The 16,475-nt window shown below is 45.8% G+C and overlaps 1 protein-coding gene across 1 annotated transcript in view; it reads left to right on the top strand.

The window, feature by feature from the left end:
• The window catches only part of Tei (irregular chiasm C-roughest protein teiresias), a 272,197-nt gene that overhangs the window by 9,127 nt on the left and 246,595 nt on the right, over nt 1-16,475 (top strand). The gene's annotated exons all lie outside the window — the stretch shown is intronic.

Below are 16,475 nucleotides of genomic sequence, written 5' to 3'. Positions count from 1 at the left end.
ACGCTCCTATCGTCCTAGTTAGCCAGACGAGACCTGTGCTCGACTCGTCATTTTTGCTGACACTCAAAACCTCCCGGAGCACGGTTCAATTCAGAGAGATGCAGTGATTGATGTAACGATCGTTTTATCTTTGCCTTTTTTGTTGACGCACACGCGCGGGATTTCGAACCTCCGGCGGCTCGTGAACGTAAGGTATACACAGCGGAACGGCAAATCCCGCGGGAACAGTAAACAACTGTGTAGGAATACACAGGAACGGTAAATTACATGGCGAGCCGTTGCGCGGATATTTAGCCCTTTGTACACGTTTCGGGTATTTCAGGAAAACGATTAGCCGTGTTTCAAGATAGGAATATCTATGTTACGCCGTTGAACGCAAAGGATTTACTGGAAACAACGTTACCGGCTATACTTCCCGAGTAATTCTTTTTTAAGGCGAATAAAAATATTCTGGCCCGGTTCTCAGAATATTCTATGTCTGTTGGTAAATTGGATTCCCTTGAATTTGTCGTGCGTAGCAATTTTTCCCGCTCTCATCGCAATAATGGTTTTTCTTTTAATGATTATCGATTAATGTTTTAATAGAGTCGTAGTTATTCTGCAATCGAAAAAGCTTGCCTTTCTCCTTTGTCCATTCGAAATAATTCCATACGTATTTCACTCGAAAATGGAAAAAATCCCTGAACCAGATAAAACCATGAATGACCAAAACAATACCAGCGCAATATCTAAAAATCCATTTCCACGGATGCGCTTCCCAACGGTACATTTAATTGACACTATAAATTCAGTAGTGCAGGTGCCGTAGTTGTCAGCCATCGAGACATGTCGTATCCATGCTAATCTAAAAGCGTCCGCAGAAATGATAAAATCTTCTCGGGGAATGCGCATAAAGGCGTCCTTTAGCCTGTGATTTCCTTAGAATGGCGGATAAGATCTGGCGGGAGGACGTAAAGCTACGCGTGCTAATAAAACAGCCACTTTTCATCCTTTGATCAGCGATTTCGATGAACACGGCCGCGAAAATTCCAGTCAGATTCTGGCCGAAATTCTTGCTCGTCCCTCCCTCTCTCGTTCATCTGGCATTTTTCACGAAGACGCAACGATTCGCGAACGGTCGAACGGTTACGTCGATGCGCATCCGTTCCGCGATAAGCAAGTGCCTCTGTCATCCATATCGTGCCGGGGTTGCAGGTTCCGTAGCATCAAGATAGAAGTAAATATTGGATCGGCGGCGATCGTTTCCCTTCGATCCTTTCCTATCGTGGCAAGGGACAGCTCTATATCTCTCTACCTCCCGTTTTTACATACAATGAAACCGCATCGATTGACCGTTCGCCACGTTCGAATACGGCGGCATTATCTGGCCTTAATTATGGCGCTAGCGCGAATCGATGAAGAGACAAAAGAGGGTGGCAACGGGCGGCGAAGAACAGTCGGGTGAACGTAGCCGGACAGAAACGGACCATCGTATTATCGTTGCATTCACGCTTGGGCAAACTGGTTGAATCGTTTTATGGATAAGCGATGGATACGGGAGAAAATGGTTAGTAACCCACCTTCTCCCTCGCCCCGTTTACTGTCCCCTCGCTCGCTCCACGGTCCTCCCTTTCGGCGACGGAAATTCGTATATTTTGACGTCATCACCACGAATAGTCCCGACTGGTCCATTTGTAAAATGTTCCGCGCTAGAATATTTCCACGGGAATGTTTCGAGGCGAAATCGAATCGGTAACAGCGTTGCGCCATTCCGTCGAAACGATTTAGCGTAGCCGGTTGAAAAGTTTCAGCTTCGATTTGTTTCGCCAAAGTCAAACACTCTGTTTTCCATTGGAAGGTTTTAAAAACTGGCGTATAAAACGCGAGTGTTTTGTTCTTCCTGACTTGTTTGAAAAAAAAAAGAAACATTTTTTTCCACCCTCCCCCTGACGTCCCCCCGCTCTGTTTTACATGCGCGTTTCCTTTTGACTGTTACGATGCAATAACATTCGCGTTATCGCATATTATACCCCACGTGTGTAGTCTGTTTTTCATGACGGGTTACACGCGCGGATGTTAGCGAGCATACAAGCCCGATTCGACGACTCGCTTTTACTTTGTCGTGTCTCCTGCTGCGGGGTTATTGCACGACACAGACAGAAATACACGTAGACGTAAAACCTGATTTAGGCGCCGTATTTAGCGCAAGAACGCGTCGCGAATAACCATGGTGGATACTGTAAGAACGGCGTCTCCTGTCCCCCATCCGGCGATATATTCGCGTTCGCTCAAAGAACCAGAGGAGAGGAACCACTTACGAAAGTGAAAGTAAAACGTCGCCCTCGGGCGTGTCGCGATGCACCGATTGACTGGCTTTCGTTGCCCAGAATGCGCCTAATGGACTGTTTCCGGTAATACGATTGACTTTAATTATGACCCTCGGAGGAAAAAAAAGGAACGACACGCCTTGAGCAGCGAAAGGCTATTAAGTTTAATGGCCGTGCTGGGGAGGACACAATGAGACATTAAAAATGTAATGGGTTACAAAGGCAATTCTCTCTCCTTCCGTCTTCACAGTGCCCGGTTATCTGTTGACGTTTCGGGCTCGCCGATGCGAAACAGGTGGGAATTACATCGATCCGCGCGTCGAGGACGCAGGGATTGATTAAACCCTTTGAACGGTTCAATTTTGAGTTTCGTTCGGCCACGATCATTTGCGTCCATTTTCGAATGGAAGATCGTTTTTAATCTAGCTCTCTATTCGCGTTATTCATCCTGCACTCTGCGCACTCGTTATCGCGTTAACTCGTTATTGCGTCGCGCCCCGTTGTTCCATTTGATCGTGGGTTTTAACACCGCCGTGGGGGTGACGCGGGAGGATGGGATCAATTTTGCATGAAAGTGGGCGAAAAACGTACGTACGTGTTCGCGCTCGCGAACAGGGTATAACTTTCACTGGGTCGGTTTTGCGTCGAGGATTTTCCTTGAGAGGGAAACAAACGTTGCCGGGCGCGTGCACCACCGGCCAGGGCGGGCTGTAACAAATTTCCGGTGTGGAACGTCGACGCATAATGCGCTCGATCCGATGACGTTTGCACAATCGTTTAAATAACACCCACCGCGCATTGCGCGTCGCATACTTGACGATAAATAACATTTGTACCGGCTACCAATTCTCGACGGTCGGCCGTTGACACCGTTTATTTTTGATTAATTGGAAAGCTCGTGTCACCGTCACGTGTTGCCGAACAGCCGAGCTTGCAATGCAATTTGCCCTGACACAGTTCCCGTTTTTTCCTTCCTCTCGGTCTATATACGGTCTCCGCGAGTGCCTTCAATTTTTCTCCCGGTACACGTGACTGAAGTTGCGTTCCCTCGTATACGAGCGTTACATTCCTCTTTCACTTCTGTCTCTTTATCGCTCTACATGTAACCTTTAATTGTATACATTTCACCATCTTCGTTTCTTACTGCTCTATCGTGTCGTTGGGTTATCGCAAAGTAATCTATTTCAGAAACGATTATCCGTCCTTCTATATCTCTAATCCAGGCAAAAAAAAAAAAAAAAGAAGAGACGGTGATTAACTATAATTTCTATCCTTCTAAGCGAAAAGGAACGCGATTATAGAGGGTCGTGCGGTTGAACCGTGATCAGTGAGAAGAGAAGCGACCGTGCAAGTATCCTGCTGTGCTTTGATTGCTTGCCACCGCGTCATGCAGTCGCAGGCATTAAAGATGTGGAGGGTTCCGCTCGGGTGCAGGGGTTCGAGGAATCCAGGGGTTCATGTATCCCAGATGTTCTGAAAGTCCAAGGGTCCCAAGAGATCTATCTCTTGGAGGCTCGGGGAATCGGTGGTTACAATGAGTTACACTATCGTTGATATCCCCAGATTTGGGAGATGATCTAAAGCCCTGACGAGTCCCAAAATCGTCGGTGCCCCTCTGGAAACATGACAGTTGTAAAGTAATCAATCCATCATTCCTGTTCACTACCGCGGTATTTTTGAAAAATTACAATTTCCAGGTAACAATCATTTTACGGCTGGTGTTCTGGGTCGACGTTAGAGAAAGTCGTATTAGATGTTAGGTTTATATCGTAGAATACACGGAGCAGGGTGGCGGCATCGTTTAATTAGAGTACGGACTGCCTATAAATTCGGGATCGTCACTGAAAAGGGAAAATAGGGGAACAATTTCCAGCGAAATTGCTCGTACGCGCCAGTGGATGGTCGCATTTGGAAAGGAATTTATTGGATTGCGGAAAACGGTCGAATCGTTCGTTTCGTCGCGAGGACGTCTGCAAAAGAGACACGCGGCACGGGACGATAGGGTTAGCGTTGCCAGTTAAAGGTATTTATCCTAATTGTAATTGTAGACTTACCGATCGGTCGATCCTCTTTCACTCGTTCCCCCTGTGATTCTCTCTCCCCCGCCACCGCTGTTCCTTTCCTCCCTCTTGTTCTCCTTTCGCCTCTTGTAATCACAGAATCGTTCTGTCGTTTCTACCCGCAACCATCGAGAGGGAAGTAATGAAAGTTTGAGCGTTAAGGAAGTTTGAAATCCGGACGGATCGTTTGTTCAGGGTCTTCCCGCGAATATAGCTTCTTGAACGAGGGATTCGATTGTGCTCGGAATAATTGCATCGCCATTGGTGAAAAGTTTATGGAAATTCAGGATGAGGAGCGGTTTGCGTCACTGGCAAATACGATATTAACGAGACGTAAGCTGATATTGTACGATAAATTGTCGCCGCCGTCGCCGACGTCGTCCTGGTCGTCGTCGTCCGCCCTCGTCGTCTTCGTTGGCAACACTTTGTTGGTGTTGTTCACGTTGCCCTGCCGTTATCGTGTCGTCGAGCCGAGTAATTTGCATTTAGAAAATGCCTGTCCCTCCCTTCTCGCCTCTATCTGCTAACGCTAATTTGATTTCTCCCCTGTAAGCAGCAGTTTTTAACTGACGCTCGTCACGCCGTTCCCGTCGGTCCGGAGGAGCCTTCCGTTTCATCCGATTTCACGTCACGGGGACACGTTTGCAATTACACGGTTCGTTTATACGACGATCGTATCGCGTTGAACGCGAATGCCTTAAATTTACCATAAGCCCGATGCGGAAATTCGCAGAACGTCTCACCCTACGCGTGGTCCCGTTCCCGTTCTTTTCGATCGCGAGCAAATTAGTAGTCAGGTTACGCATAAATCAGCCGTCTACGTCCGCGCTCAGCTGGTAGGTAATTGCCGCGCACCGAACGTTTCGCGATTGATGATATAAATTGGCTCGAGTGTATCGTTTCGCGTGTCATTAATATGAATTGAATCGTAATCGCTATAGTGTGAAAATTAATATTATCTTTGAAGATTGCTAGCGGCTGATTCATCGTAAATTTAAATTACCGACGCATTATACTTGCAGGGTCTTGAACCGTGCCGAGCGGCAGGAAACCTGTTAACGCCGTCATTTTCATAATCGCGAAACGATAGTCGTAAACTCTGGTATTCATTCGTTTCTTCGTGCAGCATCGGCGAGAGAACTGTAGGGCAGGAAATGCATAAACGGCGCGCGTTACACGGCGAGTAGCACGGTCGTAATGTTTCGTTTTAGCTGGTCGGTTAAGATAGAGGTTTGAATCCAGAAATTAATCAGCGCGCTGAACCGACGAGGGGGAAGAAGTTCCCGTGCACAACAGCGCGCGAACGAAGACGGGACCACCCCGGAGCCGTTTTGCATGTTCTTGTTATGCGTGCGCCGTGTGAGTTATGGGAACTCTGTACCGGCATTTCTGCTGCTAATGCAATTTTAATGTATGCTCCCGAATTAATGTCAGGGCAAGTAATGAAACTTTTCGCGGTGCTCGAATATTTTTATTCGAACACGTTCTGCGTTGTTTCATTCACTGTTTCGCTTTATATTTTCTTCGAACGATATTTTCATTTTCTTTTTCTTTTTTTTTTTTTGTGACATTTCGAAAACTTGTTTCGCACAATTCGCAGTATCGCGGCTGTTCGCTAAATTAGAATTGCTCTTCGTTAATTCAGTCGGGAAGAAATCGAGTTCTGACAAACGCACACGCGGAAAATAGTTTCCCGTTTCAATTGATTTACCGTTTTAAATATTTTTCCCCCTCGAAGAGGGCACACAATACGCGATTCGAATTTCGTCTCGCGCGCGTGTATTCGTTCGTTTAACTGAAAGTTCGAAATTAATTTGTTGCGTAGGTGTACGCGCGCGTGTCGGTCGTGTACAAGCAAACATAACCACGTAGAATTCACGAATGGAGATGCGCATTTATACGGTGAAATATTAATTATAAACGATTATAAAGTTTGGCCGAGATAGGTCATAGTTTTCATTTTTACGCGGCGGCTTTTTCCCTCGTTTTTGTTTCATCCGGTTTTAGAAATTGTCCCAGTAATTTGCAGGGGAGCCGAACAAACAAGTGCAAAGTTCTCGTTTTGCGGATGCAGTGGCGGGCAATATTGTCCCACGGAAATGGAGAATTCTCTCGTCGGCCAAGTGATTTGTCGTAATTACGGATTTTCGCTTCCCTCTTTTTTCCCTACCTTTTGTTTTTCCTCTTCCCCGCTGTCCTTTTCTCACCCTTCTATTCCTTTTTTCACCCCCTAGACACGACTTCAACACCGGGATGTAACTCGGTGGTCCAAGAAAACGATGAAAACGACCTGATAACGGACTTATCGAAAAATAATAAGAAATTTTCCACGGTGAACCTCGGTTTGTTGGCTGGACATGCCCCGCGCACTGCTGCGAAAACAAATCCCACCCCTTAATAATCGTGTTTAGTATGTCGTATTACATTCTGAAACATGTAATTTCCAGCGTGCGCATACAATGGATATTGTAAATTCGATATCAGCGATATTGATTAAACAGTAATGTTACTTTAATATCAATTTGATATTATCCGGGGTTTCAATATTAATTTATTTTCGCGTTACTTTGGATAATGCAGTTGATTCGACCTCTTGTTCTGATGGATATTAAAATGCATTCTGAGCGATATTGCTGTTTACCGTTTCGGGTACGAACACCGTGTAGGAACGCTTATGCAATTTGTTAATGATCCCCGAACCGTAACATTGGTTTTAACGCTGCGCGAACTGGATGGGAACCTTGATTCGAAGACTGCGGGATTTTCATTAATTTTTACTACGCGTTTCGATGCATCGAACCGTGCTTATTCGCTTAATGCATCGCTAAGGTGCAGCGTTGAATATTTTAAAGGATTAACTCTTCCGAGTCTTCCCAGCGTCCCTTTCTCTGCTCCTCTTCTTTTCCCTCTCTCCCCCTCTTTTTTTTATCTAAAAAATTCAATCCACCGTACGTTATGGAAAATTTTATTCCAGTGTTATTAAAGCATTTTCAACATTGCGCATCCGTAAAAGAATTACGAGACAGTGTAATAAGGGCCAACAGAGCCTCTAAGGTACAGTAATAACGTGCAAGAGTTCTGTCTCGTGTCTTTCCTTCGGTAGTGGTAGTTAATTGAACTCGTTTCCGTCTCCTCGGAAATTAATTTAAATTTCCTGTATATTACTTCGCCGTCCCGTAGTTTCGTAAAGAGGGATACAAAAATTGGACGAGAAATCCACCGGTAACAAACAGGGAATAATTCAAGGATTACGTCTTGCCACCTGCAATTGCATCGGTAACGGAAAAACGCGAGTACTTACCACCCGAATTCGATATTAAATTCCCAGCCGAACTGGCTGCACCCCTTTATTCCCGATTGCGAAAATACGGGTCGAAACCTCGAAATTTCTATCTCTCACACGCAAAATTCTATTTGACTCGCGGTGCTGCACGTTACCCCCATGACGCAATCGATAACCATCCTCGTGGCGTGACTTCGTGTCGGTCAAATAGCACGTCGAAAGCCAAACGTACGTTGGAATTTTCGGAGCACCCAGTTACATAACGCGCACCGATCGCTTTTGAAATTCTGTTTGTCCAGAATGAGCGGGGAGGAAGATTTGATTTAGGTGGATATCGGCAAGGTAGACGGGGCCGAGGATCTACGATAGTTTAGCAGGGTTGATTAGTTCATCAATCAACGACGGTGTGTTTACTCCTTCGGCGTCCGATCAATTACTGGCTGATCCGCAGGGCGTCGGGTTGCAGGGGACGAACGTCGCTCAATGTTGTTTCGCGTATCCACGGTGCTTCGTAATTTTGAAGCGTCATGAAGTCATTGATGGATCGTCCTCCCCAACTTTCTTTGTTCGCTCCACTTCTCTCTTTCGCCGTCCCGATCTATCTATATCCGGAGTTAATCGTCCAAGTGCATCGCCTTAAGAAATTAGTTTGTCGTCTAACATCGGTGGACGGCGACGATGGTCTGTTCCTTTTCGAACAAGAAGATACTTCCCCTTTTTCTATTCTTCCTCTTTCTCTCTCTCTCTCTCTCTCACTCTCTTCCTTTCCCCCCTCTCTTTCTCTCTCTCTCTCTCGTCGAAGGTAATTTTGTAGTTGGCTTCGAGTTCTCTCGCGAAGTTAAATTGGTCGTTTGTCATTAGTTCCTCGATCGCTGGAACGCTTATACCGATAGACTGGAGAATAGAAAGAAAAAAAGAAGGGAAAAGCCAGGCTTCTCTTCGACGCCAGACGTCGAAGCTTTTTAATTCGCAATCGTTGCGACTCCAAGATGGAACAGAAGTCAACGAGCAATGCAGTTCACGCTTCGAGCGTGTTGGTTGCCGTCTACTTAAAGGGGTAAACAGTCGGGAAATTTTGCCAACGGATTAAAACTCGCTGAAATCGAGCACCGACGATATCTACTGGACTTAGTTGTCTGGGTGTGTCTTCTCTTCTTCGGAGTTCTCTCACGTTTCCATTATTCTAAGACCAACGGGAAAGTTTGAAGTTCGCGTGGGTGGATGGGTTTTCGCTCGAGGAAATAACGAAGAAAAAAGACAAAATAATAGGGCCAACATCTTGGGTTGGATTCATTCTTCTTCCAGCTGCGTTTATTTTTGCAAATCAACATTACAAATTATAAAATTCCCTCTATTTTCGCCGTGACTTCGCTTTTAAATTTCCTTATTTCCCGCGAACATATTTCAAAGTGCATTTACGTTGAATTTATTCCACCGCTGCTATCGAAACTAGGACTTCCATGCTGCTACACTGGTACGATTAATCATCCCCAAGCACGTATTTATGCATACGCATTATACGTGTCGGAGTCATCGCTCCGTGGCACCGCTAATTCGAAGTAATTAATTCTTCCGTTCCAAAATAGTTTCATTTAGCCTGTGAATGTACGAACAGCCGAGTGGTTGACGTTATCTAGAGTAGCCATTTCCCTCGGTGCTTTATCCACGTTCGGGAGTTTCGAGAACGCATCGCGTACTCTTCTGACGCTATTTCAACCCGGAAACTCGATATTTTCTACTTGGTACGTTCGTAACTCCGTTCGCTAACCACGGAAAGGAGGAATCACGATTTGTATCCGTGGAGAAGCATCGAGATCGCGATTGGCCGGTCGCAGAATCTCCATGACTACCGAATAAATCTGTCTCGTGGCACGAGTAATGGTATCCGTAGAATTTCATCTGGAGGGTCCAACGTGCGTCGGATCGCTTGTCCCGGAAATTTCTATATTATTCTTGCCTCTACCGGTCTTTTTTCATTACTCTTTTATTGACACCGTCCACCATCCCTTCATCCCACCGCCTGGTGGTTCGTATTACGCGTTCTAAAGTCCGAGTTATACCAGCGACGCGTACCTCTCGCACCCGTTGAAATGTTTTATTCGCTTGGAGATAATTGCATTTGTCGCCGGAACTTCTTCCCCCGAGGTTATATTTTTATGCAGCTCGGTTAAAATTTCGACCCGTCCCCGAGCATTTGTTTCCTTCGCCGTTGAAATGAAGCTGCTCGGAAACGTGCGCCCGGGACGTGTCTACGAGCGGAACTATGCGCACGAGTGCTTTAAATAACAGACTAAAGCGCGACGAAGAATACGCGGCCGTGTATGCACACGCTGCTACCGATGTATAAAATCCGGCTGTGTGTACATTGCTCAAATTCACACGGCGAAATGTGAAATAATATCTGCTTTATACCTTGTCCGTTGGAAACGCGCGCGCGATTCAAGTTAATAACGTCAAAAGTTTATTGGAGAGTGCGTCGAGGAGTACTGAGAGAGACGTCGTGCTCGAAAGCTGCCTTCGAAGAACGATCGACGAAGCGATCGTTTAAGAACGAAAAAAATCCGATCGATATCTCTGTCGACACCTGTACGTTTCGTAGACTGCACGGTGTCCTTGTTTGCCAGCGTATTGGAGCTAGGGGCGGAAATTAGGCGCGAGAAAATTACTTTGGTATTAAAATTGATAAGTACGTCGTCGGGCGTTAAGGGGTGGCAAAATATTCGGAGTAGTGCGGGTTGGTAATGCAATTTAGAGGCGGCGCCGTCGACTTTTCGTGTTCGCGGTAAAAGTTACCGCGATTCGATGCAAATCGTGGCTCTCGTGTCTTCCAAACATCGCGCCTCTCTTACATAATAATTGCGCTCTTCGATTGTGAATTCCTACCGGGCGATTGCACGAGCAAACATTCCCCTTGGAATAACCGCGACTACGCTGGATAGAATTACTAAATTTGCGGCGAGTACGGGCCGAGGCGTCGATGAATTTGCATTAATGAAATTGTTGATTCACTTTATCGAGTGTCGCTGGGAATTCTTTGCTGTGCGTTACAAGCACCGCGTATAATCCAGGCTGATATATCTGTAAGGTTCTTATAATGCTCATCGATATTTTGTTACACTGAAAGGAGAGAATGTTGAAAGGTAGAAGCTTCATTATCGCCGAGTATAACTCCACGTTTACCGTGTACCGAGTTTTTATTCGACTGAGCGCATGATTTTCCTTCCAGCGGCGCAGATGAATAATTATTAAATGGAACCACTGTGCCGTAATAATATTTTGAATAAATCTCAAACGTCGGAATAATTTCGACCGTAATATGTTCTTTTACCGAGTGATGGCCGGTATTAATCGTACGATTGTTGGAATTATCCACGCAATTTATTTCTCGCGTTCATACAGCCGTTACGTACGTGTGTCTAATTTCAGCATATTGTATGTACGCTGTCGCGTAATTTCTCACGTTCGGCTGTGAATTTTAACGCGCGCTGCTGAAATTTCCGACACGATTCGATTGTCTCGCTCCGAACGTTAATTAGATGACGGTACGGGTCGATTGGTCCTATAAAGACACTACGTTCGGAGTATTTCGATAAGTTAAAAGAAAAAAAAGAATTTTTCATATTTGTCGACAATCGTATTCGGATAATAATCCGATATTGTCGCAGAGAGAATAAGTACACGCGAACGCGCAACGGGACCACGAGGATCTTTAAATTGTGAATTTCCTCGCAATCCTATCAGACGTGTTCTACTCTGCAAAAGTCTTAAGTTTTGCCAATTGAATATTGTAGTACGCACATAGAGTCCTTCCAAATATTTTACTCCTGAGTAGGAAGCAGAATGAAATTAATTATTCTATTTAATAATATCGTACAATATGGTTAAGGTCCATTAGTAGAAATATTCGAAAGAATAGAAGGCGATCACTTAGATGCGTGTCAGTCGGCGAATAAATGGCCGATAATATCGCGGGATTCTATCGTCTCGTTCTTCTTCTTATTTTCAAAATACTTTATTTTGCGCAGCAGATTGTACCTATAGAAATAAATCCGCCTAGTTGAGCAGATAGTTGCTGCGATAACTCACGGCGTCCTCCGCCCATGCCACCGCGGTCGATCCCGCAGCAAGTAGCGCGCGAATCCGTACCGACCCGCACCCTCTGTTGTCGACCCCTCGTCGACGATCTTCCCTCGATTCGAGTCCACCCCGCCAACCCCCTTCGCCTTGGCGTGCACCACTGCCACCGCCAAGCTTATTCTCCGCAGTTCAAATTCTTCTTCCATCCCCAGCCCGTTGGATGCTCGACCTTTCCGACCAACTTACCCTTCTCTCCTGTCTACCGTTCTTCTCGCCATTCTTTCGCTCCTGCGTTCACTTTTCTTGTTTCCCCCGTTACTTCCCAATATTTTTCTCCCACCCACACCCACCCCTCCATAGCTCGATGCCTCTGCTGTCTTGATAGTAGAGATAGATTCGTAAAATTACCGATATTTTTCCTCGCCTTGTGTCCGAGATCGTTGCACATTGATCGTAATCCTTCCGTTCCACGAATCCCCGTATTTATCGTCGATGTCACGGAAAAATATTAACCTCGATGCGTCAATCGTTACCGCGCGGTTCACTTTGGTTTCACTTTTCGCACGGATCGAATGCTTTGTAATTGGTTTACTGACCATCGCGGACGATTATGGTGTAAGGTAGACGCGATAATCGTCCGCCTTCGTCCACGTCATCATAAACGTCTAGCTGTCCCGCGTGGAACAGTTCAGTGGCTGCAGACTACGATGCAGAGAGATCGCTCGTGTGCGGCCTGCTGCTTCTGGTCCTCGATATCCAATTCACTTTGAGCGAACACGCGTCCGCTGTCCCCGGAGAATACATCGAAGTATCCAACGAAGCACGCGAATTTAAGACCCTTCGTTTCGCGGAGTCTGCGTAGTTTCTCCCCTTCGTGCGACGGTCTCACGAAACTTGGGCGCAGTGCAGCGGGTGGCTGGTATAGACGGTCGAATTACGGGTGAAGTCGAGCGAGAATGCCCGACCGCGCGTTGTTTCCAATTCTAAATCGTTCGATGAATTCGAGGAAATCGAGTTAACATTCTAATGATATGGCTGCCGTCGCGTTCATTTGCCGAGCAAATTCAAGCCCACGGAGAGGGCCTAGGACGTCAAGCACGTATTTCTCAAATTCCCTGGATTATGCGAACGGTTGGAGCGGTACGTTTGGTCTTCTCGGATGGGAAGCGCTTTGGGGAATGTATATATAGAACCTAGGAGTCCCTCTCGTGCTCGTAGACGCGTAGAGTGTCGAAGACTGCCGCTACTATTGAGGAAAGTAGATAGAGAGAGAGAGAGAGAGAGAGAGAGAGAGACCGAACGAAACCATTGGAAGTTGGAGAAGGTGCGAAAGAGACGGTACGCAGTATGGTGAACAGTGGGGGTAGAGAGGGATGAATCTAAATTCAAATGAGAAGCGACGTACCAACACGCCAAAGCCAATCTCAGCCGATGTTATAGCCTTCCTTACCACCCTCCGAGGGTTGGTGGCTCAGCGTGCTCTCTCGCTCTCTCACGCTCTGTGCTACCTACGACTCCGTATCAAGCTAACGGTACGTCAATGTCAGTACATCCGAACACGCCTAACGGTCCTGATCCTCTTCCCGGGGATCATAAGAGCCGCTATACCGGGTTGTCTATTACCCGGAAGGAGGATATTTGAATTTGTTGAGGTCGCATTCGATCAGACAAGCTGTTACACACACCGGGGTTATTGTATCGGCGTTCAGAATGGGATTGGTTAACGCTTTTGCCTCCTTCCGCGGGGACCGTGGATTGTAGTTCGGTCCATGGTACTGAATTCGAGTAAACATTGAATTGCGCGGGGGGAATAGGTCGGTATTTTCGAAACAGTGGTCTGATACTTGTCCGCACGGGACGGTAATGGCGCAGGAGCGTTAATTCCACCGACGCTTACTTGGTTAACGAGGAAAAGTGTAGGTACTGCTTTCAACCCGAACAGCAAAATTTCATTCTAGGATGTACGAGGTGAATTCATTCGCGAGACGTGCCGCGTTGTTTTGAAATGCTTAATAACTCCGAAAAGTAGAATTCTTCAATTTTACGTCGTTTCGAAAAGTATGCGAAGGGAAAGAACAGTTTCTGAGAACTTTGCGTCTCAGCACACGCGTCCGTGAAATATATATTTAAACGTATGTTTCATTCGCGATTTATTTCGCAAGAGTAAAAGTAGCGCGCGTTAATTTTGATCCGACTTGAAATTTCGCATTTCACGGCGGTGCGGTATGTCGGAGAGCTGAAGGGTTGACTGAAAAAATCTGTCAAGGGTATAATGCGCTGCACGCGTGAGGGAAAAAAAATTTTTTTTTTTATTCGCTCGCTTGAAGGAAAACGTGGAAACTCTTTTGAAGGAATAACAGTGGCAACAGATAGCGGAGCGGCAGCAGTTTTATGCCGACACGGAACGGCTGTTACACCCCCGTTGTCCTCTTTGACGAAATCTGTATCTAAGTTTCCACCGTGCTCCTATATCCTTTACTAAATTCGAGGCAAACTGCAGCACGGAAATTGGGCGATAAAGCAACAACATATCTTTCGTATTAAACTAGAATACTTTTTTCTAATACATTTAATTGTATGAAATTTGTCGAAGACAGACAAATATTTCTGGAGCACTCTGAATGTAATCGTCTAATAGATATTATAATGGAATACGAGCAATTAGATATTTCGGTTCTCTAAATTAGTAGAGAAGGGCTAAAATCATACGTACTGTCTTCAGACTGTCGTACTTAATGGGTTGCAGCAATTATATACTCGGCAGATTGTGTACTTTATCTTCGGTCTATTGTTCAATTTCAACTGCAGCGCTGGGAAGTTGGAGTTAACTTGGACTGCAATTGTCGATTTTATAAACGCTGAATTTAATACCAACATAATAAACGAAGTGTGTTCTCCACTCGTCCGTTTTGTCGTCTTTGTTAATTGTCCGGCAAAGGGAACACCGTAACTTATACTTGGGTACAATTAATTTAATTGAAAGTCTTGTCGGTTTTACTTTGCACGACGCGTACGAAGTTTTCGCGAGATAAATACGTGGGGCGTTTCTCAAAATTGAAACCGCATCGTAATTTAAAGCAACAGCGTTACAGTCGCGCCGTTAATGAGGGCTAGCACGAACCGATTTTCCAATAAAATAAGAAAAAAAAAGTTCGATTCCTTTTCCACTTGGCTGGGCGCGATGTACGCCACATGCAAGTCTGAAACGCGCACGGAAGTGGAAACGGTAATTTCCTCTTTCGTTTTACGCTTGAACATTTCCCAGGTATGACAACGCTTTAAATCGATCGACGATTCATGCGTGCTCTCTCGTCGAAGTACCACCCAATCGTTTGTGATTTGGTATCCTTCTAACAAAAAGAAAAAGAAAGAAAAAATGCTAGAAGGAATAAAATGTAGGCGTCCAACTAGATATTTGTCAATGGCGCACTCTCTGTCACCCCTTATTGATAAACTTTCGCTGCCCTCTGCAATTTATTACAACGAAATTCTGCACCGTTTTCCCTCGCCGACAAAACCTTCTTTAATCAGATGCCCGAAAGTTTAAATTAAATTCGCTGGTGGCGCGGATGGTCCAATATAAATATCGAATAATTCGTACCAATTTATTGTTCGGTTAATTATTCAGAAGTAGAGAAGACTTTAGATCAAGATGGACGTACTTCGATATATTCTTAATTAACTCGCGGAGTTGACAGGGAGTTGATTCAAAGCGAAGATTCGATGAATAACTAAGCAGCGGCAATAAAAGAAAATCATTCGTTCCATTAATTGAAAATATTCAGCTCGTTCCGTTCAATCCTTTATAATTGAAATACGATGTTTCTTAACCACGATTGGCGGTATAGGGGTCCAGCGAAGATAAAAAACCTTGCACGGTCACCAATCTTGCGGTACTAGCATTTCTAGAGAATAATAGTAGTTCCTTTGCGATGTTTGCTTTATCGAGCAACATACGTTACTTAATTCCACGACGTACGTTAATGTCCCGGAACGAAACTCCCTCCAGAGGCGAGTCTCCTCCAACAAATCTCCGGTTAATTCCGCGAAAGATACACGGAGGACGCGGTGGTTGCTCGTCGCAAAAAAAAAAAAAAAAAAAAAGGGGGAATAGAACGAGCTTATCCAAGGTCGGTCGATCTCGTATCGAATAGAGATCTGCGCGGTCTCGCGGAGCCGGGTCCATTGTGCGTGCGATACGTGTGCAGTTCGTTCGCCGAATGGACAGAGCCGGAACTCAGTCAGCTCCGCGGCTGAATTTTTCTATCTTCCGTCCGGCTTTTGTCCGCGATCTTCGCATCGCAAGGCTATTATAAACTGGAGGCTAGGGGTGGCGGGCTGGCTGAACCGGGTCCACCGCAAACGGATAAAATACGGCTGCACCGACATGGCGCAGGAAGTGGCCTTTCCCTCGGAAAATGGGCTCGCGCGCGGATTTCTAAATTCAACGAGAGCCCACCGCTCAAAACGCCACCCCTTTCGCCCTCCCTGCAGGTCCCCTTCGTCCCCATTTCTCTTCGTTCCTACCCCTTTACCCCTAGTGTGGGTTGCCGTTTTTTAAGTCCCGCTCTCTCTCTCTCTCTCTCTTTTACTCTAGCCTTTTCTCACCCTCTGCGCTTCTCCCGTGAGCTATTCGTGATCCGCTCGGAAGAACCGCGAAAGGAAAAAAAAATATTATGCCGTGGCTCATCCGGTGGCGCGTTTATTCGTCGTGATTATGAGTCAGCTCCGTCCGTTGGTGTGGAGAAA

This window comes from Xylocopa sonorina, chromosome 5, assembly GCF_050948175.1.
Source record: "Xylocopa sonorina isolate GNS202 chromosome 5, iyXylSono1_principal, whole genome shotgun sequence".
NCBI lineage: Eukaryota > Metazoa > Arthropoda > Insecta > Hymenoptera > Apidae > Xylocopa > Xylocopa sonorina.
Note: the sequence above shows the minus strand (reverse complement) of the source record. Positions and strands in the feature narration are given on the sequence as shown.